The sequence below is a fragment of the Amblyomma mixtum genome, chromosome 3 (assembly GCF_055824585.1).
Source record: "Amblyomma mixtum isolate Tamu chromosome 3, ASM5582458v1, whole genome shotgun sequence".
NCBI classification, from domain to species: Eukaryota; Metazoa; Arthropoda; class Arachnida; order Ixodida; family Ixodidae; genus Amblyomma; species Amblyomma mixtum.
In genome coordinates this window covers 58,404,629-58,431,814 of record NC_143014.1, presented here as the reverse complement: position 1 = coordinate 58,431,814, position 27,186 = coordinate 58,404,629, and the positions used below count along the sequence as shown (strand labels likewise).

General features: G+C 50.0%; 1 long non-coding RNA gene across 1 annotated transcript in view; it reads left to right on the top strand.

Annotated features, from left to right (window-relative positions):
- The first annotated feature begins 23,127 nt into the window (after positions 1-23,127).
- The window catches only part of LOC149350309 (uncharacterized), a 60,662-nt gene continuing 56,603 nt past the window's right edge, over positions 23,128-27,186 (top strand). The window contains exon 1 of the long non-coding RNA XR_016290322.1: positions 23,128-23,394. This is a non-coding gene — a long non-coding RNA (uncharacterized LOC149350309). The remainder of the gene's footprint in view (positions 23,395-27,186) is intronic.

Genomic DNA, 27,186 nt, shown 5'->3' with positions numbered 1-27,186 from the left:
GGGAGTCCATGGAAAGCCACTGCCCGTTCGGCGCGACGCCTTGCCCATAGGACAAATCGAAAATTGTTGTTTTTTTTTAGGAAAGGAAATGTCGCATTAACAGTCTAACCTGTTTTGGACGCTCGAACCGCGCTTGATGCGCAGTCCCCGATTATAGGTCGCAGGTTCGAATCCCTGCGCGAGCTAGGTTCTAACTTAACTAGCAAGTTTATGCGGCACGAAACGCTGAATCGTATGACACTACCCGGAACATTCTGCGGCAAACGGTTGGCTTGATGCGATTTTTTCCGACGCGCAGTGCCGACAGCTATGAAGCCGACGGCTTTTCGAACGAACGAACTGTGTACGCTGTCGCGTAAGAGGAGATAATTTTCCATAAAAAATTAAGACAGCCACCTGGCCCCGGTGGAATCTAAACCCATGACCTACGCTCGCTGCATGCAGTGCTAGGCCAACTGAAATAAGGTGGCGGCTGCTTTGCCTTCTACCTAAAGTGGTTGAGCCCCACAAGTAACAAGTGCAGGTCAATGGGTGTGGATCCCACCCAAACCACTTGGTTGTTCTTTCTACTTTGTGTAAAATCATCTCTATCGAAATGGCCATGCGACTAACTCCCTCCTCTCATCTGCATGAGCGTAAAATACATTCGTCGATGCTTTCTTTGCTTAACTCATTGCTTGGTTCTTTTGCATATTAGATACTTAACAGTTTTTTTAAAACATATTGAGCAAGAACATTTCACTTATGCAAAAAAAAAAAAATCTGACGGTTCTGCGCACGAAAAGTGACAATCTTTTTGGGCCTGAGGCTGGAAGAGTCTGGGGCTACTTAGCTTTATCCTGTGCTACCGCTGCTGGTCCTGGCACTGTCTTTATTCATTACGAACACCCTCCATGTCTTGGGTTCCCGTAAGCCATCGTGTGACCGATTGGGGCCAGTGCTGCATCTGGAAAGCTGCCTCATGGACAACCTGCAACACATGCATATGCAAGTTCATTGGAAAATTGCGCTGACGCGCATACGTACAGTACAGTTAGGTTCCCAACACTCATATCACACTAGGCTGAGTAGGCTTTTGAAAAGAGGCAACTTTATGCCTGACGAAATGGCATAACAAAGTACAATGTGACAGCAAAGATAAGACTAAGCGCAGAATAGAAGTGACATATGCATGAAGGTCTCAATTCTTCTGATTATCTCCGAAGATGAGCATGGGTACAGCACTGCACAAGCATAATGACAAGCATACATTCCGCATAACCCTACCAGTATAATCCCAGATAGCGCGGAAAGCAGCAGGAGCGACCCATGCAACGAGTCGGCTAATATGCGAGTATATACGGTGCATGAATCACGACGTGTTCTCCGCATACGCGCGGTGAATATAATTTTTTTTACATGCTATTTCGATTTCGACAGCTAAAATGTGTCCGTAATATCACTCCTTGCACTTTAGGTCGCGTGAGAGAAAAACAAAACGAAAAACTTAAAATCACTGCGACTCTTACAGCCTGCCCTATAAGCCGTAGTAATAACAATTAAGAGATACTGTCGCGAAACCAGGAACAGAAACAGCTCGTGAGAACAAATTATTTCACTAGTGCAGTCGAATACCATGCGCAAGTAGCCACTTATTCATGTGCAAGCATAAGTCGCAACGTGGCATCATTTCACTCATGTCTTGCGTACCATCACAGAGAGACAACACAATCAAATTTTGGTGCCACCTTTAATAACACCTCACATACTTTGAAGTGGGTCGTCAATGCACGTCGCGACGGGGGACAACATGCCATCAGTGACTGCGGCGCCCATGCACTGACAAAACAGCGCGCACGCATTTTCATTTAGGGTAGATAATACTTGAACGCTTCGCTGCCACGAAGTAACTATATCGGGAGCTTGGAACACGTTCGAGCTAACGCTTGCAAACTTAATTCGCAGCGAGCGTCAGATAAGCGAGGCATGAAAGATTCCTAGTACATCAACACGCAAGTTCATTAATAACGCCCGCGGAAGGCATATACTTTTGAGCTCAAACGGCAGCTCCTGCAACAACGTGTTAGAATAATGATCGCTTACCTGAAAACGTGAGACACCGGAATGGGATCGCTTGCTTGCCTGCGAAACTACAGCCACTTTCGCGCACGCCGCTACACTTCCATTGAGCGCCCATGCCCGCGCTGCCCGCGCACACCGGCCGCCAAGAACAGACTTTTGGCCAAGACCTACTGCTTTTGGCGCCAAAGCAACGGCCAATCGCTGCCACCGCCGCAGTGCGGCGCCACCATCGAAATTTTACGAGTTCACTGGTAAAAATAACAGCATGGATATATATAAAAAAAGCGCAGTGACCTCCATCCGCGCGCCGAGGACACAGCCGTGCTGCCGTCTTCAAAACCGGTGAAACCGGTTCTGCCCTTTCTCCTCTCTGCTAGAGCACCCGGGGAAAGGGAGCGGAGCGAGGAGGCCCGCTGTACTGCGGGGCCTCAGTCAGTCAGTCGCCTAGGGTTAGGAAATTTCGGCTTTTTGCCCCGCGCTTCGTTTGTGATACTTCGGACGATATGCAGCCGGTCGTCCCACCTCGGCTGCTCGTACAGTGTGCCACAAGCGCGATTATTTAGCGACAGGACGCAGCGACCGCGCGGCTTTTAAGTGCTAGAGGGGAGCAACGCAGTCTTGCCCTTCGCAAAGAAATGCAAACGAAAGCAAATCAAAACAAAACAAATGCGCGCGCCGAGGCGACAAGAGGGGAGGACTGCGTAGACCTTCGTCACTGCTGTTGCAAAGCCATCTATGCGATCCGGCAACGCTCGCTACACAGGTGCATATTTAGTTAAAGCCACCATGGAAGCAGACGACTCCACTCTTGCCGCCTTCTCCTGTGACGTTGCTCAAGTAGAATACTCGAGAACTTGAACTTGCAGCGCATACTAGCACTGCTGACGGCTTTGGGGCCGCGACGGCCGCTACGCCGTGTGAAGCAAACCACGCGCGACTTCTGTCGCCATAGCAACGCAGCGCAGAGAGCAGTGGGGGTGCGATCAAGTGATGAAAGTTTATCCCCTACAGCCCCTGTAGGCAGTGCGTACGGCGACGCACCCCGTGGACTGGGTGAGCCGACTCGCTCTAACTCCGCGGACTGAATCATATGCCTACTGCCGCTCCTAGCACATTACGTCTGGGACGCGTTGAGCGAGTAATGCTAATCCCTTAGTTTCCTCGTTTTGGCTGGTCAGTCATTCATCATGAAAAATGGCAGCGCAGAGGGAACGTGGGCGACATCGGAAAACATAGACCACAGGACAGGCGCTGGCCGCAGGATCGGTGCCAATGTTTCTTAGATGTCTTCGCCGTTTTCCTAGCGCTGCCATTTCCCACAATGGTAATCCCCTCTGACCTTTTATGCAATAAAGTTCCCTCTCTACTTCTAGCCGCGGCGGCTAGAATTTCTTTGGAGGAGAAATTCTAGAGGCCCGTGTACTGTGCGATGTCAGTGCACGTTGGTCGAAATTTCCGGAGCCCTTCACTACGGCGTCTCTCATAGCCTTAGTCGCTTTGGGACGTTAAACCCCACAAAAACCAAAAAATCTATTTCTAGGGCCGCCTGCGCCCGTGTGGAGCTGGTGCACTTGTCTTTACGCACCTCTCCTCTCTTCTCCGCCCTCTCTTTCTTCTTTACTCTTTCTCTGTTCTTTTGCAGGGGTAAGTGAACCCTGCGAAGGGAGACAGGTAAACCGCTCCCATTTTCACCCCTGTCTTTTCCGATAATAACCAGCAACACATACAAAAAAATGGAGGCTAGTTCATGTTACCGGAGTATAATTTCGGCGCCGCCGGGGTGGCTCAGTGGTTGTAGAGTTTATCTACTGACCCGAAGGATAGAGGTTCGGTCTCGGCCGCGGCGGTGGCATTTCGATGGAGGCGAAATGCTAGAAGCCCGTGTACTGCCATATACCAGAACCCCAGGTATCCGGAGCACTCCACTACGGCGTCCTTCATAGACTGAGTTGCTTTCGGACGTTAAATCCCATGAAGCCATGAAACCAGAACATAATTTCAGTGTAATAAATGCCATGCGTAAAGGAAGAAAAAGGGGCCTGTGGCGCAAAGGATAACTAGTCTGGCTACGGATCAGAAGATTCCAGGTTCGAATCCAGGCAGGCTCATTCTTTTGTTGTCATTACGTTTGCCTGCAGCATCATTGCGCAGTTTTAAATACTACACATATGCGTGTAACTGTGATACTAAGCTTTGCAGGTCCTGACAGAAGCTCGAATCACGTTGTACACGCACGCAGGCAGCCGTTATTTGCACTCACCAGCTGACATTACTGCATTCAAATACAGTTTGCCTCGAGGTTATGCAACGTACTGGCCATCGATTATAAACCGCCCCCCCCCCCCCCCCCCAGAAAAAAAAAGAAAAAAAGAAACACCCCTTTTTTAAATGTACAGGTATAGCACCATAATGAAATGGAACATATCACTCGCTTTCAATCAAGAAGCACACCTTTTTCTTTGCTCTGAATAGTGTTCTTCTGTACGGTCAATGCCTATTAGACATTTTGAACTTCACTGTTGAAGTACAAACAAAATATCGTTATTTTGTGCAAACTGCCCACCCCTGCCGATAATGGGTTAAAAGGTTGAAATCAGGTTCCACTTAACCAGCTTGCTATAAACACGCTTTAGCGGTTTCTATTGTTTGCAACAGTTGACTAAATGATGCCGAAGAAAACATCCTGCTAACTAAAAAAACATTAAATATTGCTAAGTGTATTCTAAGCAGGTGAGGTCGGGGCCTAGTTGGTTATGCATGATGCTTATTATGCGCTATACTTTACGGGACGAACACAGAAGAAAGGAAGGGCACTGACAGGACGGTGAAGCACCCTTAATAAGATAGCGTGTTATCCCATTTATTATTTCCATAGCATGCTCCGGCAACGCGTTATCGGAGTTTGCCTCGCGTTTCGTTGCCTGCCACGCATATGGCTAGACCATCGAACTCGTTGCTGAAGAGAAGCCTGGAAACGCGTATCATCTGCAAAGGGCCGTTAACAAGCCGCTGTCGCTCTTTTTCACCGAAGGGTGGCGAAGAGTGCGCCAATTCCTTCTGAGGGCCCCGTCTTGTCCCACTCCACCATTCCTCCGGTGCTGACTCCGCCGAATACCTCGTTACTTCAGAAGTGGTGATCTTGGTCTCGTTGTAGGAGCTGTGGACAGCCGGAGGTCGAACTCGGCCCTGCGCTATTACTTCTGTCCCCTCTCAGTGTAGCCAGCGCACTGAGGAGCAAAAAATCAAGAAAAAAAGAATAAACATTAGTACTATTGGTAAAATCTGTCACCAAAAAAAATGGCGGAAGACGCGCTGCCAAGCGTACTAAATAGAATCGGAATTTTAATGGGCATAGAAAATTTTAATTTTTGGTCAGCATAACTTTTGAAAAGGGTTGCCTGGCACTGACAAGTGGACGCCGTCGCCAAGCACGGTGGAAGAGAACTCCTCGCCCTCTTGCTCGTGGCAAAACCCAGCCATTAACTGCCATTTAAATTTTATGCTTTATATTTTTTATGTCCAGCTCACAACGCTGCATTTATGTCATTTTAGATTCCCTTTATTTAATTTCAGCCGTTTACACTGGATTTTTAGTCTAGTTTTTAGTACAGAGCATATAATTATCCAGTCGGTTCACCTAATATAACACAAACTTGAACATTTCTTTGGCGCTCTTTGAGCCTAGTCAACTTTGCGCCATTAAAGTCCCAACTAACTAAGTAGCGATGCAGTCTGCCTTCGTTTGTTTCCGAAATGAGTCCTTTCGTCTGCTTCGCGCATCTTCGCGGCGTCCAGCGACCATTACTCGCCTGCGAGAAGCCGATGGCTCATGACCTCCGTGAAACAGCCGGCGTGGATTGTTTGGGCTCCGGTGCTTTTTTCCGTTCTTTGAAAGTTTATTTTTTCGGCGCGTCTGTGTGGTAAAGTGTACATATTAAAACCGAATATAATGCAAATCTAAAGGGGGGTACCAGCAACGGCTTTTAAGGGAGGTGTTTCACGAGGAGTTTTCGAATATTTTTTGAAGCACAAGTGATTTTACAACTAAAGCGTAGGCTGTATGCACGAAGCCGTGGTGTCGAGATGTATGTAAATCAGCCACACGATTGCGCTTTTTCCCGTCTTCATTTAACTTTCACAGCAATCATTATGGGATACCAGTAGGGGACTTTATGCGGCGAACTTTGCTTAACACACAGGAACGGTTCTGAATGACTCAGCAAATCTGATCCACGAGTCACAGTATCTGACGACCACCGAAGATAACCAGGCCGTATCTTGATAGGTACCCACGTCAGGAACTTGCACGCTCTTTGTTTGCCCCAGTAGTTCCTTATCGCATACCCATGGGCAATGAATTACTGGCGTATTTCTCATCACGTTTTGTCATACACGTATGTGTCGGTGACATGTCGTACAATAACGGAACATTGCGTGCACTTCTCGGACGACTGAAATCGTGCAGTGGCATCGTACACCTGCCACAGCTGTTTCTCATTAGAGGTCATTATCGGTAACATTCATTTACCACGGTGTCCACATTGCAGTTAAGTTAGTAGTTTCTTTTTTTTTTTTTTGTCTGTGAATGACCTTTTACGCACTTATTCTTTACGCATAGAGTCCATAATGCACAAATGCGTTCGGTCCAACCAAAACAACTATGCTCCAGCTAATCTGGTCATGTATCCAACACCCACCACTGTGTGAGGTCAAATCAAAACACACTGCTCATAACCAACTCTATGTTCGGATATGCAGTCGAGCCTCGATATAACAAAACGGTTTATAAACAAATAATGGACATAAGGAAGGAATGGTTATCCTCCTTGGAAGCTCCCATAGAAGTCCATATACTTGATATTATTTGAAATCTCGTTTTTACGAAGTAAAATTTTCCTACATATTATAAGATGGGTACTGGGATGGTTAGAGTACTGTGCGCCGGCGGTAGACACAGAGACACAGGCCTCGTAGACACAGAGGTCGAGCACCACGAGCACACACCCAAAGCGATGGCAATGCCGCTCAACACAACGCTCAGAAGTTCGTCGTCGTCTTCGCTTGAACAGGAACTTCTTCGTCGTTACAACTGCCCCCCCGGGGAGAAGAGGAGCCACCCTGGCGACTTACGGCGTAGGTGGGATGGCCGGGTCATAATACGGCTTTAGGCGCTGGACGTGAACAGTCTCGCGTCCGCGCCGGCGAAGATCAGGAGACGGCATCAGCGGTTCCACCACGTAATTGACGGGCGAGGTGCGTTCCACAACTCGGTAGGGGCCGTGAAACTTTGAAAGAAGTTTCGAGGAGAGGCCCGGAGTACTGGATGGAATCCAGAGCCACACGAGGCTACCAGAAGAAAAGTGCGGGGACGTGTGATGGCTGTCGTGGCGGGATTTCCGACGGTATTGGGCCTCAGTTGTGAGAGAACGGGCGATTTGGCGACACTCTTCTGCGTGTCGTGCAGCTTGCGAAATAGGAGTACACTCAGATGCGTCAGGCTGGTATGGGAAAATGGTATCGAGTGGAGCAGAAGGATGACGGCCGTAAAGAAGATAGAACGGTGAGAAGCCGGTAGTCGACTGCGTTGCGGTGTTGTAGGCGTACGTCACATAAGGAAGGACGAGATCCCAATTGGAATGGTCTGATGAGACGTATATAGAGAGCATATCACCGAGGGTACGGTTAAATCTTTCTGTAAGGCCGTTAGTTTTCGGGTGATAGGCAGAGCTTGTTCGGTGAATGATGTTGCACTGGCGGAGCAAGGCTTTGACAACTTCCGATAAGAAAACGCGGCCTCTGTCACTCAGCAGTTCGCGCGGTGCGCCGTGGCGAAGAATGATCCGTCGCAAAATGAAGGAGGCTACGTCAGACGCTGAGGCGGATGGAAGGGCGGCGGTTTCTGCATACCTCGTCAAGTGGTCAACGGCGACGATAGCCCAACGGTTACCGGCTGCAGTGTAGGGAAGAGGTCCATACAAATCAATGCCTACGCGGTCGAATGGGCGCGGTGGGCAAGGTAGCGGCTGCAACTCGCCTGCAGAACGGTGAGCAGGGGGCTTGCGACGTTGGCAGGGCAGGCATGAGCGGATGTGCTTAAGGATGAAGTTATACATTCCGCGCCAGTAGTAACGCAGCCGGATCCGATTGTATGTTTTGAAGACTCCTGCGTGTCCGCATTGTGGGTCAGCGTGGAAATAATCACAGACTTGCGAGCGGAGATGGCGAGGAACAACTAATAACCACTTGCGACCATCTGCGCTGTAGTTGCGGCGGTAAAGGAGATTGTCACGAATGGCGAAGTGAGGAGCTTGGCGACGGAGAGCGCGTGATGGAGAAGCCGCCGTAGGGTTAGAGAGGAAATCAAGCAGAGACGCAATCCAAGGGTCCATGCGCTGCGCTGAAGGCATGTCGTCGATGTGAAGCAACGGAGGGGAGTCTTCGAGTGTTGAGAGGCCGGCGAGCTCAACCGGAAGGGGGCAGCGAGAAAGGGCGTCGGCATCTTGGTGCTTGCGTCCGGAGCGATAAACTACGCGGGCGTCGTATTCCTGCATACGAAGAGCCCATCTTGCGAGGCGGCCGGAGGGGTCTTTCAGTGAGCATAACCAGCAAAGCCCATGGTGGTCCGTCACGACGTCAAAGGGACGACCATAGAGATAAGGGCGGAATTTGGTAAGAGCCCAAACGATAGCCAAACACTCTTTTTCCGTTACTGAGTAATTGGACTCTGCCTTCGTCAGGGTGCGGCTTGCATAGGCGACAACGTACTCAGCAAAGCCAGGTTTGCGCTGCGCGAGTACAGCCCCGAGACCAACACCACTGGCGTCGGTGTGGACCTCGGTAGGGGTCGTCGGGTCGAAATGGCGCAGGATAGGTGGTGCGGCGAGGATGCGGCGTAAGGTATAAAACGCGTTGTCGCATGCGGGTGACCACTGTGAAAAGTCGGAGCTTGCTGGATACGAGTTGTGTTAAAGGGGCAGCAATCGATGCAAAGTTTCGAATAAACCTACGAAAGTAGGAACACAGACCAAGGAAGCTGTGCAGTTCTTTGACAGATGTAAGCTTGGGAAAAGCAGCGACCGCACGAAGTTTGCCTGGGTCTGGAGAAACGCCTTCCTTGGAGACAACGTGCCCTATAAGATAGTGAGTTTACGAGCGGCAAAACGGCATTTCTTCAAGTTTAGCTGCAAACCGGCGTCAGAAAGGCAGTTCAAGACGTGCCTCAGGCGATGGAGGCGGGTGTCAAAATCCGCAGAAAAGACGACGATGTCGTCGAGGTAGCAGAGGCATACCTTCCATTTTAATCCCCGCAAAATGGTGTCCATCATCCTCTCAAATGTTGCAGGCGCATTGCAAAGGCCGAATGGCATAACTGTAAATTCGTATAAGCCGTCGGGGGTTACAAAAGCGGTTTTGGGGCGATCGGCCGCTTCCATGGGGACCTGCCAATATCCGGAACGAAGATCGAGGGAAGAAAATAGTTCGGCCCCTTGCAAACAGTCCAAAGCGTCATCGATGCGCGGAAGAGGGTAGACATCCTTCCGCGTAATCTTATTAAGGCGGCGGTAGTCGACACAAAATCGGATGGAGCTGTCTTTCTTCTTGACCAGCACAACAGGCGAAGCCCAAGGGCTACTGGAGGGCTGGATCACGCCGTCTTGGAGCATTTTATAAACTTGCTCTTTGATAGCATGGCGCTCGGTGGCAGATACACGATAGGGGCGCTGCCGCACTGGTGCGTGGTTGCCGGTGTCGATACGATGGGTGACCGTTGAAGTTTGGCCCAAGGAACTCCGATGACAGTCGAAGGAGGAGCGGAACTGGTGAAGGAGGTTAAGAAGCTGCGTCCGTTGCGGGGAAGGAAGATCGGTGGCGATAGAGCGAAGCAAGAGGTCTGTAGCGGAGGAATCAGGCGCAGAAGATGGAGGGCTGAGCGCAGTCAGGCTAGATGAGGCGAATCGGCGGGGTCCTCACAGGTGAGAATGGACGCAATAGATTGTACACTGCCGAGACATTCGCCATGGCGCAATGCAGTTGGGAAGGAAAACGGGTTAGAGACCCATAGCACGGAGAGGCCAGCAGAAATAGTGAGCACAGCGTAGGGCCGCGGGAGGGACTTGCGGCGCAGGAAAGTGCAGGCCGGCGTGAAGAGAACAACGTCACCACAAACAGAGTCACAAGAGATGCTTACAAGCGCAGTGGAGCTGGGAGGAAGGACGATGTCTTCGGTGACGACGGCTTTAGCGCAGGGAACAGAAGGAGCAGCGTCTGGCGAGACATTAGGCAAAGCGGAGAACCCAACTTCTGCGCGAGCGCAGTCGATGACAGCTTCGTGACGCGACAGGAAATCCCACCCTAAAATTAAACAATGTGAGCAAGAAGGCAGCACGACGAACTCGATGTAGTATAGTGTGTCCTGGATTCGAACTCGAGCGGTGCATGTTGCTAACGGCGTAATTGGCTGTGCGCTGGCCGTGCGCAGCGTTAGTCCCGAAACTGGCGTCTTAACTTTCTTTAAAGAAGTACATAACTTTTCGTCCATTACCGAAATCGCTGCACCGGTGTCTATCAGAGCCATCGCAGACACGCCCTCAACAAAAACATCAATAAGATTCGCTGGTGATCGATGAGGTCTTCGAAATTTCGACGGGGGCGCAGTTCTTGCCTCCGTAACTGCGGCGCCTAGTTTCCCTGCTGAGGAGAATTAGAGCGACGTCGCATGGGGGAGATAGAGCGGCGTCGTGGCGAAGGGGAGCGGCGGCTGGAGAGGGCTGAACGATCAGGGGAGTAAGGACGACTTGGCGTTTGGTCGACAGCCTCAGAATATTGACGGGTTGGAGGCCAGTACCCCGAAGATTGCGCGCGTGGTGCTGGCGCTTGGAGATGGCGACGGCAGTAGCGCGCGACGTGGCCAGGCACTCCGCAAGTGTAGCATACAGGACGGTTGTCACTCGTGCGCCACGGATTGCTTGCTCTTCGAGCTGGTCGCAGGGAAGGTGAAGACGCTTGCACAGGCACATACATTGTAGGATAGGACGACGACGGCGGGGGCTGTACTAGAACGTCGTCGTAAGTCCGAGGACCGGCTACAGGTCTTGGGGCGACGTCAGCGCAAGGCATGGGACTGGTGACAGACCTTGGAGCAGCATCGGCGTAAATCAAGGGTGCGGTGACAGGTGGCGGAGGATGGAAGGATGGAAGCGCCTCAGTAACCTGGTGTTGTATGGCCTGTCGAAGAGCCGGGGACAAATAAGGCGGCGCCTGTTGAGGGCTAGGCAGAAGAGAAAGTTGCCGAGCTACCTCTTCACGGACGAAATCTTTGATTTGCTGCAGCATAGAGGTGTTGTCAGCTGCAGGCGCCAGTCCAGAAAGCGATTCAACCTGGGCTTGGTGTTGCCGAGTCAGTAACCGCTGTTTGCGCATCTCCTCGAAGCTCTGGCAGAGCTGCGAGGAGCTGCATATATATGGCAGAGCATATATAGACACAGAGACACAGAGGTCGAGCACCACGAGCACACACCCAAAGCGATGGCAATGCCGCTCAACACAACGGTCAGAAGTTCGTCGTCGTCTTCGCTTGAACACGAACTTCTTCGTCGTTACAATATATATCCATAACGAACCCCAAACTAACCCCATTGGCCATTCCGCGCTGAGTAGCCTACATTGATTTCCGACGACGATGAACATTTCCGCACCCGTTTGACGCGGCAGATTGCAAAACCGCGCATAATCCGCTTTATGGAGCACCATACAAAACGCTCATAAAAACTTTATCCCCCTCTAGCGAGGCTCGCGTGGTGCGCTTCTTCGGACGATTCGTCGGCTTCGGCGCGACAAAATTTTGACACCGAAGCTATCTTCGCCGAAACTCGGGTACGCGGCTCGCTGAACGACGTGTTGTGCGATGCTGCGCGGCTGCGCATCGAAGGTTGCCAAGGTAACTGGACTTTCCTTGATCTCTAACCTCCTCGCTGCAAGCGTACTGCGCTTTGAGGCGACGTGTGCAGTATACGATTCCGTTTTCATGGACTGGTTGTATGGTGTGGCTGTTTGATACGCTTGACGGTATCGACATTAGCGACAGCGGTGCAAGTCGATTTCCACTTCGATGGAGGCGAAATTCTAGAGACCCGTGTGCTGAGCGATGTCAGTGCATGTTAAAGAACCTCAGGTGGTCGAAATTTCCGGAGCCCTTCACTACTGCGCCCCTCATAGCCTGAGTCGCTTTGGGACGGTAATTCCTAACAAACCAAACCAAACCAAACCAAACCAAACCAAACCAAACCAAACCAAACCAAACCAAACCAAACCAAACCAAACCAAACCGATTTCCACTGACCAGAAGCTGCTCATAATAAAAGTATTTGCATCGGGTGAGAAGAAACAGCAGACGGCGAAGGACTTTGACGTAGCTGTGAGCACGTTGTCTACAATCCTCGGCAACTAAGAGGCAATAAAAAACTACGCTACCCGTTGTATCAAATGAAGCAGAAAGAAGCTGGGATTCCCTGTAATCGAAGCATTTGAGTTTTTTTTTTAACTGTTTTCTTTAGCCCCCTGTCTGGCGTGCCCACCTCCACAAGACACTGCAGTCATGCAGTGAAGTGTAGCGAAATGCGTGCTTTTGAGTTTTGCGGCGAAGCCAACCAAAGCGGGTACTTGAGCCCAAATCGTCGCTGCATGCCCTCTTCCGAAGCAGCCCTTATCGGCTTCACCGGTTAGGAAACGGAGAATATCCTGAATACGCTTCCTGCGTTCATATACGATGTAATTCCTACGAGGCGCGTTTTATGGGCGCTGAAGGCAATGCGGACTGCGGAAAAAATGGGCGCGCGTTGGAAAGGCAGAGATTCCGTTGGTGTTGTTAAGAGTGGACAACGTGGTCCTGGGAGCCGGGTGTGACTCATCGCAAAGCAAGGGATATGATGAGGCCTGGCGCCGGCGGCAGAAGCATTGACGACGACGGACGGGGTTGTTGCACTCCAAATCACCGAACCTCCGAACCGATCGAAGGACGCTGTGTCCCACGGACCTGGGAGAAATTACTGTCAGACGAGTGTCGTCGTTAGGCAAAGATGCGGCGAGAGCTTGTGACAGCAGCAGCAACGGTGAAAGCAGAGATGCACAGGAAGTACGGCGGAAGCAGCGGTATACGTTGGCCGAGTCGGCCTTCGGGTCACCGGACGGGATGATGCTACACAAGGTCACGCCGAGCGAGGCTGCTAATTGAAAGACGCTGTGTACTCGAAGAGGTCTCGTGCTTCGGCCATCCGGCGGGGGAGATCGAGGAGGTCATTCACCTGCGGGGAAACTGCAGGCTTCTCCTTTCCCGCGGCGGCAACGCACAGAAGACTAGCCCCAGTGTACAAGGTGACGCATCTGTGTTTGATGACTGTCTTCCCCTTCTCATCCCCCGAGCTGTGAGAGAGCGAGAGAGCTTCAGCACCGCCCCGTGCCGTGGGTGGTACCGCCAGCGTCATCAATGGCCCATCCGATTGGACAACGTTATTCGAACTAAGTTCCCCAGTCAGGGATCTGGGGAACGCGAACCGTATTTAACGGGATGTTGTTGTGTGATCGGAGCATTCGATTCGATTCCATTATCATCTGTAAATATGTAGAATAAACCCTTCTGTACAGTTTCCTCGATAACGCAGTCCGACATCGTCTTTCGGAGCCGGTACCTGCGGGGCTAAACGAGTTAGTCATCTCCAGGACCCCTCCGTCTTCAACACTGGTTCCAGCGGTGGGATAGAAGCCCCATCTTTAACACTGGTTCCAGCGGTGGGATTGTGGCCCGTTCTTAACAGTGTACTTGTATTCGGCATCGCTGGGAGCGCTCGGTGCGGGTGTTCAAGGCTTCCTCAGCACATATCGGTAGCATGCCGAACACTAGTTAGGTTGTTCTCGGTCTGCACGGTGGCCCGTAAGACTGCACGCATGCGAAACTTTTGGCCAAAGTCACCTGCGGCAGTAACGGTACAATGGCTATAAAGAAGACATCCAGGGGCCCGCTCATTATATCGGGAGTCAACGTACTGCAAGTAAAGTAAGTACTCACAACACTGAAACAATTGTTTCGTTTCCTCGTACCTGTGTCCCTCACGGTTCATGTCGAGTGAGTGGACTCGGTGTTTGACAGCATCCGCGTGCGCGAAGGGAAAGAGGAGTCCTTCCGGGCGTCATCTTCGGCCCCCACCAACACTGCGTCTGATGTCGTGCCTCTTTCGAAGAAGAGGTCAGCTGATCGCGCAGTTCCACAGTAGCTCGGCAAACGGCACGAACCTGACCACTGGAGGCCAAAGGAAGCAGTACTTGTTTCGAATTTGGCGCAAAACTTATTTTGTTGAATGCCAGGACATCGCGTGCGAAGGTACCTTTTTCTATTACGTGCTCGTAATTTAAATCATTTTTCCAAGAAATTTTGCATACGTTTACATTGAACACATAACCTGCGATCTTTGAAGCTGTTGGGGCGCAAACTTGGTTTAGTGTAATCGTCTGTTTTACTGCTTGTTGTCTCGCGGCTTTCCTTTATTTTTTTTTCGTCCCGATTTTTCCTCGACAGTTCTCTTCACAGCCCATTAGAACAAAAGAACGCAGGGGAGGCTATCCTGAACTACTGCTGTATGAAACCAATCTTCTCGCGCTCTATACGGTTTCATGAGATTTCACCCTTATCTGCTTTAACCATCAGGTATGGTAGAAAAATAACACAGAGGTCAATACTTCGTAGACTGCTCTTTTGTACCTTTATTCTGACGCACTTCAACTACCCTACAGGTTGAAGTACAGCGCACTTCAGCCAAGAATGTGTCTTATACAGGGTGTTTCACCTAAGACTTTATACAATTTTTAAAATTAGGCTTTTTGAGATAGAAGAGCGCTTTTTTCGGCATTGCATTGTACGATGTAATACATCAGAATACAGCTAAGATATGTTAGCTAGCAGGCTGGTTAAATAATATAGAATATTTTACTTTTTAAGTATAATTTTTAGGCTCCTTAATTATAGAGAGGCGTGTAGCCCACCGTAATATCCATATCAGCTTTTACAATTTAGAAACAGCGGTTACCCTCGAAGCTGTGGCCCAACAAATTTTGGATACATCGTGCCATAATACATGCGCTTTCGGTAAGCTTGCAGGCGAAACAACCTCTCCATTGCACGTAACTCGTCGAAATAGACAAAATTTGTTGGGCCAGAGCGCTGACGGGAACCGCATGTTAGAAATTCTAAAAAACATATATGGTTATTACTTATGGCGGGCTACACGCCTCTCAATAAGTAATGAGTCCAATACTAATAGTTAAAAAGTTAACTATTCACTATTAGTTAACCAGCCTGCTAGGTAGCACGTCTCAGCTGTATTCTGACGTACTATACCGTTGAAAATGTTATGCCGAAAAAGCATTCTTCTAACTGAAAACCTTATCTTTAAGCAGTGCGAAAAATCATAGGTGAAACACCCTGTATAACGGCGGTATGAACATTTTGACACAGAACGAAAATAGGATTTATAAAACAGCGGAGGCAAGAGTAAAAATCAACACTCTGGTTCCATGTTAAACAGCTAAGTGTGAACGCCTCTAAAAACATATACATGATATTCAAAATCGAAAATACAAAACTCAAGATAATAATTGCCTCTTTCAATGAGTCGAGAGATGGGACTTGTTGGTTTTACTTTGGGTCAAGCTAACATAGAAGAAGCACGTTACTGAGCCAAACTGCGTGACTCGTTATACTAACTGGTCCGCATATTTCCACTTGAATGGCATTTCACTCTTCACAGCAGCTTTGTTCATTGCCACTTAACATACCTGGTCACTCTTACGATATGGTATGGTGTGCGGGGTTGGAACAGAGGGGTAAACACGTTCTCAGCGCTTAACCGCAGCTGACAGTTAAAAGGCGCCGATCCCCACCCCGTGAAGGCGTGCGCTACCGAACGCACATCCAAAGCGGGCCTTGCTCGGAGGGAAATAAAGGAACGACACTGGCTGACACAAAATGGCATTTATTGCTGAAACAACATTGACGGCAGCTAGCAACACCATACGATCGAAGTCATCTGGCTCACCAGCAAGGGTACGAGCCAATGTTCGCCAACGCTAGGCCAGGGGAGAAATTCCGAGGCCGGACGGGACGAGCTCGCGGGAAAAAGCTCCCACGAGGCCTCGCCTCGCTGGCGGTGAGCGGAGCGCCGCGCCGGAACGTCAGCGCGAGTCGAGTTCGCCAGCCGAAGAGAGCGAGCTGTCTCCCGTGCGCGCGCAGTACTCATGCCGTCTGTGCTGCTCGTGTCGCTGTGACACGGGCGCCCTCCCTTGTTAGTTAAGGTAACGGGATGGTGCAAGGAAAGTCGCCACATGTGTGGGGTGGTATGGTACGCGTATTTAGGGTTTAACGGCCCGACGCTGCATGTTGACCACAATCGGTTCGCGCAGATCTCTTACTCGCAACGTACACATACCATACTCTCTTGGAACTACTCGAAGCCCAGGGAAGCAACCAAATAACATTAACTTTCCTTCAGAGAAACCGGGCAACACCTCCTGCGGCATCTCCACCTGACTTCTATCGCCTCCTCACCTGCCCCCAACTATCAAATCATCCCACCTGGCACCAGGGCCAACTACGCCTCAAACTCTTACTCAGAAACATGGACCCCCAGCTACATCGGCCAAACGCAAGACCCGAACTGAATATTGCAACAAACACTAAAGAGGCAGAAGCGACATCCACGTAGACGCGGCCCAGCACACCCAACCCGGCTTTTATACCGGAATCGCCGTGTACGATGATGACATCACCGGGGCCGCAGCCACACTCACCGCCCACAACCCTATACGGAGGCTGAGGGCGTGGCCATCGCCTTGGCGCTCATACACGCTACCCAAGATAACAACGCCACCGGAAATCTGCACCGACTTTCAATAGGTGTACCACGAATATCAGAAAGGTATCATCACCTCAGCCATCCGACTCATTCTTACACCCGGACACACCCTTACCCCGGAGATAATCCTCAAGTGGGTTCCTGAGCTTGCCTCGATCTCCGGTAATCAGCGCTTTCATGTGCTGGCCCGAGAACTATACCTCCCGACCCCGGAATATCGGACAGCCTACCCGACGCACTACCCATTACAAACACAGCCGTGCCACACTCCCACCACCTCATCGCACACTAGGTTCAAATTACAGTGCGGTTTGGCGACAGCTGCAGACAAACTTCTGCATCTCACTCCACCTCCATCATTGCTCCCACCCTACCTTGACCCTCCCACTCTGCTCCACATGTGGGGCGGCCAAGGCCACCCTCTTACAGTACCTGTGGGAATGTCCCCAACTCATGACAGGCCCCCCCCCCCCCCCCCCCCCAACACCCATCCCTCTTCTCATGGGAGGTCGCTCTGCGGGTTGCTCAACCAACTGGCCAAATATGACTGCCCTCCGTGAAGCACAGGCCCATGGACTCCTGGACAAATAGGAGCCCACCCTTATATATTTTTCTTTCAGATAACAGATAAAAGTTGCTGCCACCACCCCCACGAGAGATGCCGTAGTGGATGGCATCGCGGGTGAGGAAAAACACGGGGTGAGAGCAGTGGTGCCTAGTGCTACCTTTGTTGTCTTCGGACGGTGTGCACGCTCCCGCATGATCACGTGACCACCCCCTGAACGCACCCCGAGCTTAGTGCTTCGCGCAGCCTTTGTCGTCACCGACCGGGACGCGCGGTAGAATGACGCAAACAAACGCTACGAAACGCCTATCGGATGCTGCACGTAGCCGGGAGGCGAGAACCCTCAAACAAGTAGCTTAATGAGCACAGGTGCATGCTCTCAGGACGCTATCCGCTAACGTGCAGCCCACACATTTCACAAACAAGGTTTACGCTATGCCGCATAGTGCGTGAAACTCTTCTATAGCAGTATCGCCTGTCCGCGCTGGTGGCGCTTCACACTAGATTCGTAGCATTAATGGAGGCACGCGTGTCCGAGTCTGTCCGCGCTGGTGGCGCTTCACACTAGATTCGTAGCATTAATGGAGGCACGCGTGTCCGAGTCTGTCCGCGCTGGTGGCGCTTCACACTAGATTCGTAGCATTAATGGAGGCACGCGTGTCCAAGTTCTGCCGAAGTCACACAGAGTATGCACCTGTGTAGTGGTTTTCAAGTAGTTATAAGGAAATAAATAGCTCAATGGCAGTGTTACAGTGGGTCGTTTCGTGGTGGGAGGGGTCAAACAAGAGGGGATAGTGGCAGGGATAAAAAAAATGACAACGTTTGTATTTGCTGCCGCTGAATTTCCTCATATACGCAACGACCCTAAACGAAAATTTTTAATGCGCCTCAAAGACTCGCTAGGTCATTAGGGGGCAACATGTTATTATTTACTGCAAAGTGCAAGAACAACTTATCAGGTTGGAAAAAAAAAATGGATAGGAAATGTAAACAAAGCACTATCGGGGACAGAAGTAACTGAGCTCCCCTCGAAGCTCCGAACCGTGCCCCGCTGCATGTGGGCGCCACCTGACGAAGCACTTCTCTCATCGTTCCCTCGTTACAGTCAGCAAGAAATAACTCTGCCGTGATTGCCGACTTTGCTATCTATTTGCATATTTGGAGCAGGGGTCAATTACTTTTATCCCCGATAGTACATCGTTAAACAATGCTAACAAATGCAAGTATCACGGAACCTTAAAAAGAAAGCGGCAAAGTACAACAAAAGATCAAAGACAAGAAATGCGAACAATGCACAAGTTTATTCGGCGACTTTTAAAACGTTTCAGCAGCTTCTTGTCAAATTATTGCTGTTTGCATACGGAAGCGATACCGTCATGAATCGACCAACCGAGCTTTTTTGACCTGCGCTGACGTCAGAAGGCATGCGGGAGGCAATAATTTTGTGTATCTGAGCATTGTGGATAACTCCAACAAAGGTTGTGCGTATGTCTCTGACGAAAATTGTACATAATTGTGTGATATTCATCATTGTGGATAATTTTATTGCCGCCCTCATGCCTTCTGACGTCAGGGCAAGTCAAAAAAGCTCAGTTGGTCGATTCTTGACAGTATCGCTTCCGTAGTAAACAGCGACAATTTCACAAGAAGCTGCTGAAACGCCTTAGAAATCACCGAATGAACTTGTGCATTGTTCGCATTTTTTGTCTTTGGTTCTTTGCGAAATAAATGCAAATAAGTTATGAATGCAGCGTACTAAATGCACCTGCTTTAGTGATTACATCTTTGCAAAATAGGGCTCGATTAAATTTTGTCTTATTATAAATAATACTGTGGTTGTTTATAGGAAATTCTTACTGCCAATGGTCTATACTTATTTTCAGCTTCTTAGGCCCCACTACTGCAGTTGGTGAACTAAACAACGCCTTCCTCAGCTTTTTGATGAGTGTCGTATCTGGCGCAGCGCGCGCCACGCGTCAGCATTGTTCATGACGTAAACAACACGCTTGTCACGTTGAGGGACTCGCACCCTTTCCCACTTTATGTATACAAGCTACAGATGAATAAACTCGCGCGTCTTCTTTGCCCTTGCTCACAGCCTGTCATGTCCTGTTCGCGGCCCATAACGATGCAATGAACACTGAGGTTTTCACTACATATTTCCCTTCCGTCATTTCCCTAATTTCTCTTTCCTTGTCAGCCTATGTATTTGAAAGAAATTAACCTTCAGAAGTTACTGCTCGGTTTCGGCACCGGAGTATAATGAGAAGTTAACCGAACCTTAATCCTTGAACTGCGATATACCGTACAGTCCTAATTGTACAAGCCGACTTTCGCTGCCAACTCTCTCTCTCTCTCTCTCTGTATCTTGCATCCCTGACTCATTTTGTCTCCGAAGACCGGTGGGCAACGGAGCGTTTTTGTTTTTTTGCTCACGAACAAGTTTTGTTTGCCGCATTCGATAATCGTTCTTGACGAGAACTCTATCTGGGAGGAACGAGTTGTGTTTGCGGATTGGTTGCGATGCGAAGTTCACGAGCTCTCCAATTAAGAGGGCATTTCCTCAAATCAAGCGAAGATAACGCGATAGCTGCTCGCCCAGCTTCGGCGATATCCCGGCCCTCTGTGCGGTGGCTGCGCACCGGTCGCGCGCATTGTTTCCTGCTTTCGGGCGCGTACACGACCGGAGCCGCTCTACGGGTATGGACGCGAACTGCGGCACTGCCAAGACCTACACCGGGCAGCACTGGAACCAGGTGGGAAGCAGCGGCGTGTTGCTAAGCTGGTACACAATTTGTAGCGACCGCGTATAGAGGTTGCCATTTCATGCTGTAAGGTGAGAGGTGGCGCCATGAGGCGCATCTTCCCACAGGGTATAACAATATAGTCACAGACGCATTCGTGCCCTCACCATCCTCGTGCGGCGTGCCCCTTCCTCCCGTTAAGGTTTTATTTTTCGCAGTTGCAACGCTTTGCTTCCTATTGTTTACGCTGAACAGCAACTCAAATCTAGGCGATTAGTGCTTTCCTGCGATCACTGAGCATTCTTCTAATTTTTATTTCAGTACGCGCAGCTGTGTGGAAAAACCCGCTGTACTCAGAGTGCCAGGATTCAGCCATGGGGCAGAAACGCGGACACTAGCGAAAAGGGTTGAACTTGAATTGAGGACAGCGCAGCGAGATATGGAAAGGAAAATGACAGGTGTAAAGTTACGAGACAGGAAGAGAGCAGAGTGGTTAAGGGACGTGAGACCTAATGATAGCCTGGTTGAACAAGAAAAAGAAATGGGCATTGACAGGGCATGTAATGAGAAGTCAGGATAATCGATGGTTGTTTCGGGTAACAGAGTGGATTCCTAGAGTAGGCCAGCGTAGCAGACGGTAGCAGAGAGTTAGGTGGGGCGATGAGATAAAGAAGTCTGCGGGAATAAGGTGGCCGCAGCTGGCATAGTACATGGTTAATTGGAGGGATCCCGCAGTCGACGTATGTACGTAAAAGCGTCATCCTACTGCTAACTGCATCAAGTTACTATGCTTTGCAGTGGGATCTCCTCATGAACTTGGGCACCATATACCCTACCCCTAAAAGAGAGTGCGCTAGAGGACAGATTACTCCCCTTTTTACTCCCATAGAGGCGTGTTCTTGTTTACAGTGGTGCTCGAAATTAATCGGTACCCCACAAGCACTGCGCCCCTGATGGCACACGTGTATGCCATTTGGTGGTTAATTAAACCTCACGTACCACACTCTTTCTTCGTTTCCTTATATTGTCTTCTTAAACTACTGGCAGGATGAGAGGCTAATTTCTTCGGTCCACATAGGACTTTATTCACTCGATTTGTCGTCCTCTTCGACGTTCTGCGTGTCGACGAAGTACCATCATCCCTAACACGTTTAAACTATGAAAAAGTGAGCAAGTTATTTTAACTGTTACATTTTCAGAGTTGCTTACGTAATTTATCTACGAGAACTTGGTGTGAAAAAAAAAAAACGGCAGTCGACGTGACTGAACGGTGGAGTGCCTGCCCCATCCAGGCTATGGATTCACAGCTGTTTTCACTGCAGCAGCGCGCAATATCATACACGCCATTCCGCTGCGCTTCATATCCCCCTCAGCATCTTAGGTAGCATGATTAGATTCGAAAATTCCCTGCTGAAGGATACTGATAAATCGATTAGAAATCCTAGAAGCGGTTTACGTGTTGTTACAACAGATAAACATTGCCATTGTTTGTTATATGGATGCCTATAGACAAAGTGCCGCTTTTATTCTTTTCGCAGCGGTTCGATAAGTGCCTTTCTCTTTGTTTACGGCGAGTTCGAGTCAGCGAACCCCAAACACTTGAGAAATGGGGCAGTAACCGGAATCCTTTTTCTTTCTTGTGGGAGCCTCTTAACCGTTGCCTCCGGCAGAGGGGAAGACGCTGGCACGAGCATCAGAGACAAATAGTTTGAATGTTGCCCTAACAGCCTTTCTCATGAGAATACGAGATGTAACGAGCCAACTGCACTCAGCACGTAACGAGCAATTGCGAGGAAGGTTATGAGGACGAAAAGTTGCTATCGTGCAGCCAAATTGTTTGGCAATCAGCATATATATACATCGCACCACTTCCCGCTCTGTACTATGGGTTCTCTCCCCCTACGCATCGCGTCTGCACCCTGAAGTAGAATGCGATCAGCTGAGGATTAAACAAGAAGGTAGTCGCACAAAATGATTTGAAATGACATCCTAGTCGAAAGCAATAGGAAGGAATAGGCATGGGCAGGGCATGTAATGCGAAGGCAAGGTAACCGATGGTCATTAAGGGTAATGGACTGGATTCCAAGAGAAGGCAAGAATACCAGGGAGCGGCAAAAAGTTAGTTGGGCGGATAAGATTAAGAACGTAGAATGCATTTTTTTTTTCAGCTCGAAATACACAGGACAAAGAAAGGAGATACACGCAGGACGAACGCTGACTTACACTGGTGGTTTGTTGGCACGAACAGAAATAAATACGCAGCAAGGTTTGACACCCCAGCTCACAAGCGCATGCCCCACACATCCACAAGAATAAGAAGTTTGCGGGGGGTAGGGTGGATGCAACTAGCACAAGACAGGGTTAGTTGGAGAGATATGGGAGAGGCCTTTGCCCTGAAGTGCGCGTAGTCAGGCTGATGATGATGATGATGGCTGCTTGTCTGCTTCTGTCTACCATCCTGTCGGTGTTTAAACAAATAATAGAGCCCCCCCCCCCCTCACTACACACACAAAATTGTAGGCCGCTGGGAAGATGGTGCTAGCCAAGCAGTGCGAGCGCTCGGCCCGCCCGCTGTTTGGACCGCAACCCCCGAAAAAAAAAATAAATAAAACAAGCATCATTTCCCAAAAGGACGACTCCCTGACAGCTCCTGCATGCATGTCTCGGAACCTCGTCGTTGTCTGCATGAAAGTCCCACCCACGTCACTATCCTTGCGTGCGCATTATACGTTGTACCTCGCGTAGACCACCTGCGCGTCGCTCGAAGTTGCCGCTCGACGTGGCCAGCGTTCGCTTCGATGGCCGACACAAAGGGGGCTCTATCAAACGATATCGAAGCGCGGCGAGGTGCGCTGCGCCGGTGCATGGCGCGTGTCAGCGGCCTTATCGAGGCGTCGACGGCCGTCTCCATGACCCGTTGCCTGGGGAGGGAGCCGCGAGCGGCTGCTTATCGAGCGCGGCTCGCCGTGCAGTTTGGCGGTAGACCTCGACAGTGCCCGTGAGACAGGCAGCGGGCGTCACCGAGAAACGTTTTCGGACAGTGTCGGCGCCCGTGGATGTCATGTACCACAGCGCCGAGCATGTGTCCACCATCAGCGGCCACTACGGCAAGGACGACGTTGAGGCAAGCACACTTCTCTCTCGCTTCCTCTCGCGCTCGACGCGCTTCCCGTTGCACGCTTGACAGCGGCACGCCCGCGTACAGCCGCCCTGCAGCTCGCTGTCAAACGTCCACGAGCAGTCTCAATAGCCCCGGTAGGGCATCGTCCAGGAACGTTCCGAGCCCCGTTCGTGTTCACTGAAATCAGTAGCTGCTGCTGCTGAAAGTTAGCTCTCACTGAGCGCATGTCATACTTAGAACGCGCATCGAAAAGCAGACACATTTGCTCTACGTTCCCCTACCGATTTCACGGCTAATGGCAGTGCCACTGGATGGCTATTAAGGCTGCTCGTGTTTTATAAGTTCTAGAAACCTGGTCGGTTGGCGTGCGGGCTTAATGTTTGTGCACCTCACTCACCTAATTCTCTCTTCATGCAAGCCTTTCCCGAAGGACCATGTCGATAGCTTCGATTGTATACCCGCCTGTGGATTGGTTCGAAGGCATTGTTTACGGCACCGTACTGACCAGGATCTATAAATACGGTCACGGTATTCTGTGCCGTTTGCGTTATTTTTGCACGCCGCTTCGCGTCGTGGCTTTGTTTCGCTTTTGAATCTTGTATGTTCATATTTTGAATCCATTATGAGCGTTCGTACTGCGTTTTCAACGCACTGCGACCGTGCTTTCAATCCTGTCGGAGTTTAGTGACACGATGAAGGTGTGCAAAGAGTTGAAATTTGATGACTTGATTTCTGTGTTCATTGCCACACATCTTGCGATTTACCTATAGACGCACAAAATGCACCAGTCTTTTAGTACGTCAGCACGTTTTATACTTTTTTTTTTTCAGTGGACAATTAAGTATAGATATTATGTTTGCAAGGGCACCAGAACGGAAGATCACTCATCGGAAGGGTCTTTTATGGTTTTGATAATTCGTAGTTTTAAGGCACGAAATGAAAAAAAGAAAGAATAAGCGCCAGACAGAGCAGAGAGAAAATTTGCACACAAAGTGGTTCTGTGTGTTTCTTCTCGATTTGGCCTGTCTTGAGGCGTTTTTTTTTATTTTTCGCCCTAAAAGTGTTTAAGGAGCAAAAATATACTAAGCTCGTTGATAACACTTGTAAAAGAGTTCAAGAGTTCCTGGTTTGTCGGTACGCAATGTTTAATGACCTCACCTCTTCAAAACACACCTTGCAGTAGTATACAGTATGTGCTCGCATACGTACCACTTCCGTTAGAACCTCCGAGGAATGTAAAGAAATGGATTTATCGTACAGTCGTCCACACACCTGTCTAGAGCGCATGAAGGCCGCACCGGGGAGCACCACTGGCGTTATTTACGAGCAGCCTAAGGCTCAAAACAAGGCCTTATCATGCCTGCACATTGCCATGGATCGTGTCTTAAGATGTGTCGGGCCTGTCAGGCAGGGACGATTGTCATAAATACGCAAGAGAGCGCGCCCCTCGAGCGCTCCAGGCAAGTGTGTGGACGACAGTATGCCAGGTTGAGCTAAATGGAGCGCTCAGAATATAATCAAGCAGAACAAAATACGACACCGATATTAGGACACAGGTTTTGTTCCTGCAGTGATACGTTTATGAGAGACCTTGTCCGTGAGCGCAGAAAAGAATGAAAGCTCATTGTATAAATATAAGGTTTCCAGGCTTGAGCGCCCGTCTGTACAACCACTGCGGACGTTCTTTGTTCATTTATATGTATCACAAAAAAATGGCCCCCGATTTACCTGGTTAGCTAAACGCTGCTTAGGTGCGCTAGCACGTTTGCCCTGTTTTGGCTTTGTTCAGCTTTTTTTCTGAGCTTGAAAGTTCGAGTTGCACCAAGTGTTATTTTCAGTCGTTCCTCAGCTTTCCTCTTGCGATAAGCCGCCTGAGCTGCTCTTTGCGCTTTGAGTCGTCGTTTCCCCTTTCCTGAAGCCACTTGTACTCGCCTCTTCACTGCGAGCTCCCCCGGGCGACTTCAGCATTCGGCTCTTCTTTCTGGCATGTGCCCGCGCACGAAACCGCGCTTCTCGCTCTTCATTTTCCCAGACACTATCCACTCGGCTGCAGCTGGCCTTGACGCCCTCCTCCCATTGGCTGCAGCCGGTGCGACGTTCCTCCGAGCTTACCGGAGCTTAACCGAGTTACTCTAATCGTCACCGGGACACATAACGGTTTTCTCGCTAGTGACCCGTCTAATGTTAGCGCACCAAAAGGACAGCAACCATTGATGCTCACCTTTCTGTCTATAGTCTTCTTCATTCACATTATCTCCGTCCGGACGTGTAGGGTATAGCCAACCAGGCATTACCCCATCAACCTCCCTGTCTTCCCAATCGTCGCTGTCTCAAGCGGGGGCACACATATGTGGGGACGGGGGGGGGGGGGGGGGGGGGGAGGGGTAGGATATAACAATCTTTGGTACTTCCCTACAAGAAAATCATTTGTGATATTCACTGCCCACAGATCTTCTCATTCGATTGTAGTTTTAATGCAGAAATGCATTCCTAGCCCCTGCAGCTCCCAGTTTTCACGATCGCGTCCGGATCATGTGCTCGGCCATTAGTTCGTTGGTGCTAGGGTGCCTCTATGCAGGGGCGCCTCACGTCAGCTAAGGTAACAATTACTCCATTTCGCTCGCCAGACTCTGTTACATGGCGCTGCGATATTGCTGTAGGTGGCAGCAGTTTTGAACGTGAGGGCCAAGACGCCGTACCACACTGGTGCCAGGCGCGGAAGTCTTAGTTGAGAAGGAAATTTAGGAACTCGGTGTCCACACTGCAGCTCTGTACAGCATATAGCTCCCGCTGGCTACTCGTAGATTTTTCCCGTGATCAGGTGACCACTCGGTGCCAAGCATTGAGTGCAACCTTCGTTGGCATGGGGTGGGATGCGCGGTCGTAAGACGCCGCCAAACGACTCTTAAAAAAAACTGCTCTTTATAGAAAGGAAAAGCTTAATAACTGGCTCACTTCACTGGACACCTCAATCACATCTTGAGGGAAGGTATGAAGGACGGAGGGAAATGAGGAAGAGTGAAAGACGTTTTATTTGAGAGCTCCGAAGCAATTGCTTCCTCCTGGGGTGCTTTAACGTGCACTGACATTGCACAACACGCCGGCGACTTTTGCGTTTCGCCTCCTTCGAAATACGGCGTCCCTCATAGCCAGAGTCGCTTTGGGACGTTAAACCTCCCAATAAACCATAAACCTACCTAAACCATTCTTCGAAGCACGGCCGCCGCGGTCGGGATTTCATCACATGTTCTCCGGTCGGAACGCCTCTCGGGCGCTCTGCGCGCGTCTGTGTGGGTGTTATAAGTAGTTAGAAACCGCCGCGGTGGCTCATTGGTTATTGCCCTCGACTGCTGACCCGAAATACGCAGGTTAGATCCCGGCCGCGGCGGTCGAATTATGATGGAGGCGTAATTCTTGAGGTCCGTGTATTGTGCTATGTCGGTGCTTGTTAAAGAACCCCAGGCGGTCGAAATTAACCGGAGCCTTCCACTACGGCGTCTCTCATAGCCTGAGTCATTTTGGGACGTTAAAACCGCATAAACCGTATCTCGTAAACTAGATGCAGATAATTCAGCTAACGACGGTATGAATGATGCAGGATTAAAACTACTCGAAGTGGACGTAGTGTGCAGTCTGCTGAAAAAGAGCCACGTGCTAACATCGCACGCTGATGCACAGCGACCTTGAAATTCCCGGAGACACGCAATACAGAACCTCCCCCACGCACACACGAATGCGCAAACTTGGAGAATTTTTGGACAATATATGATTTTGCTCCGTTGAATTCACATCACA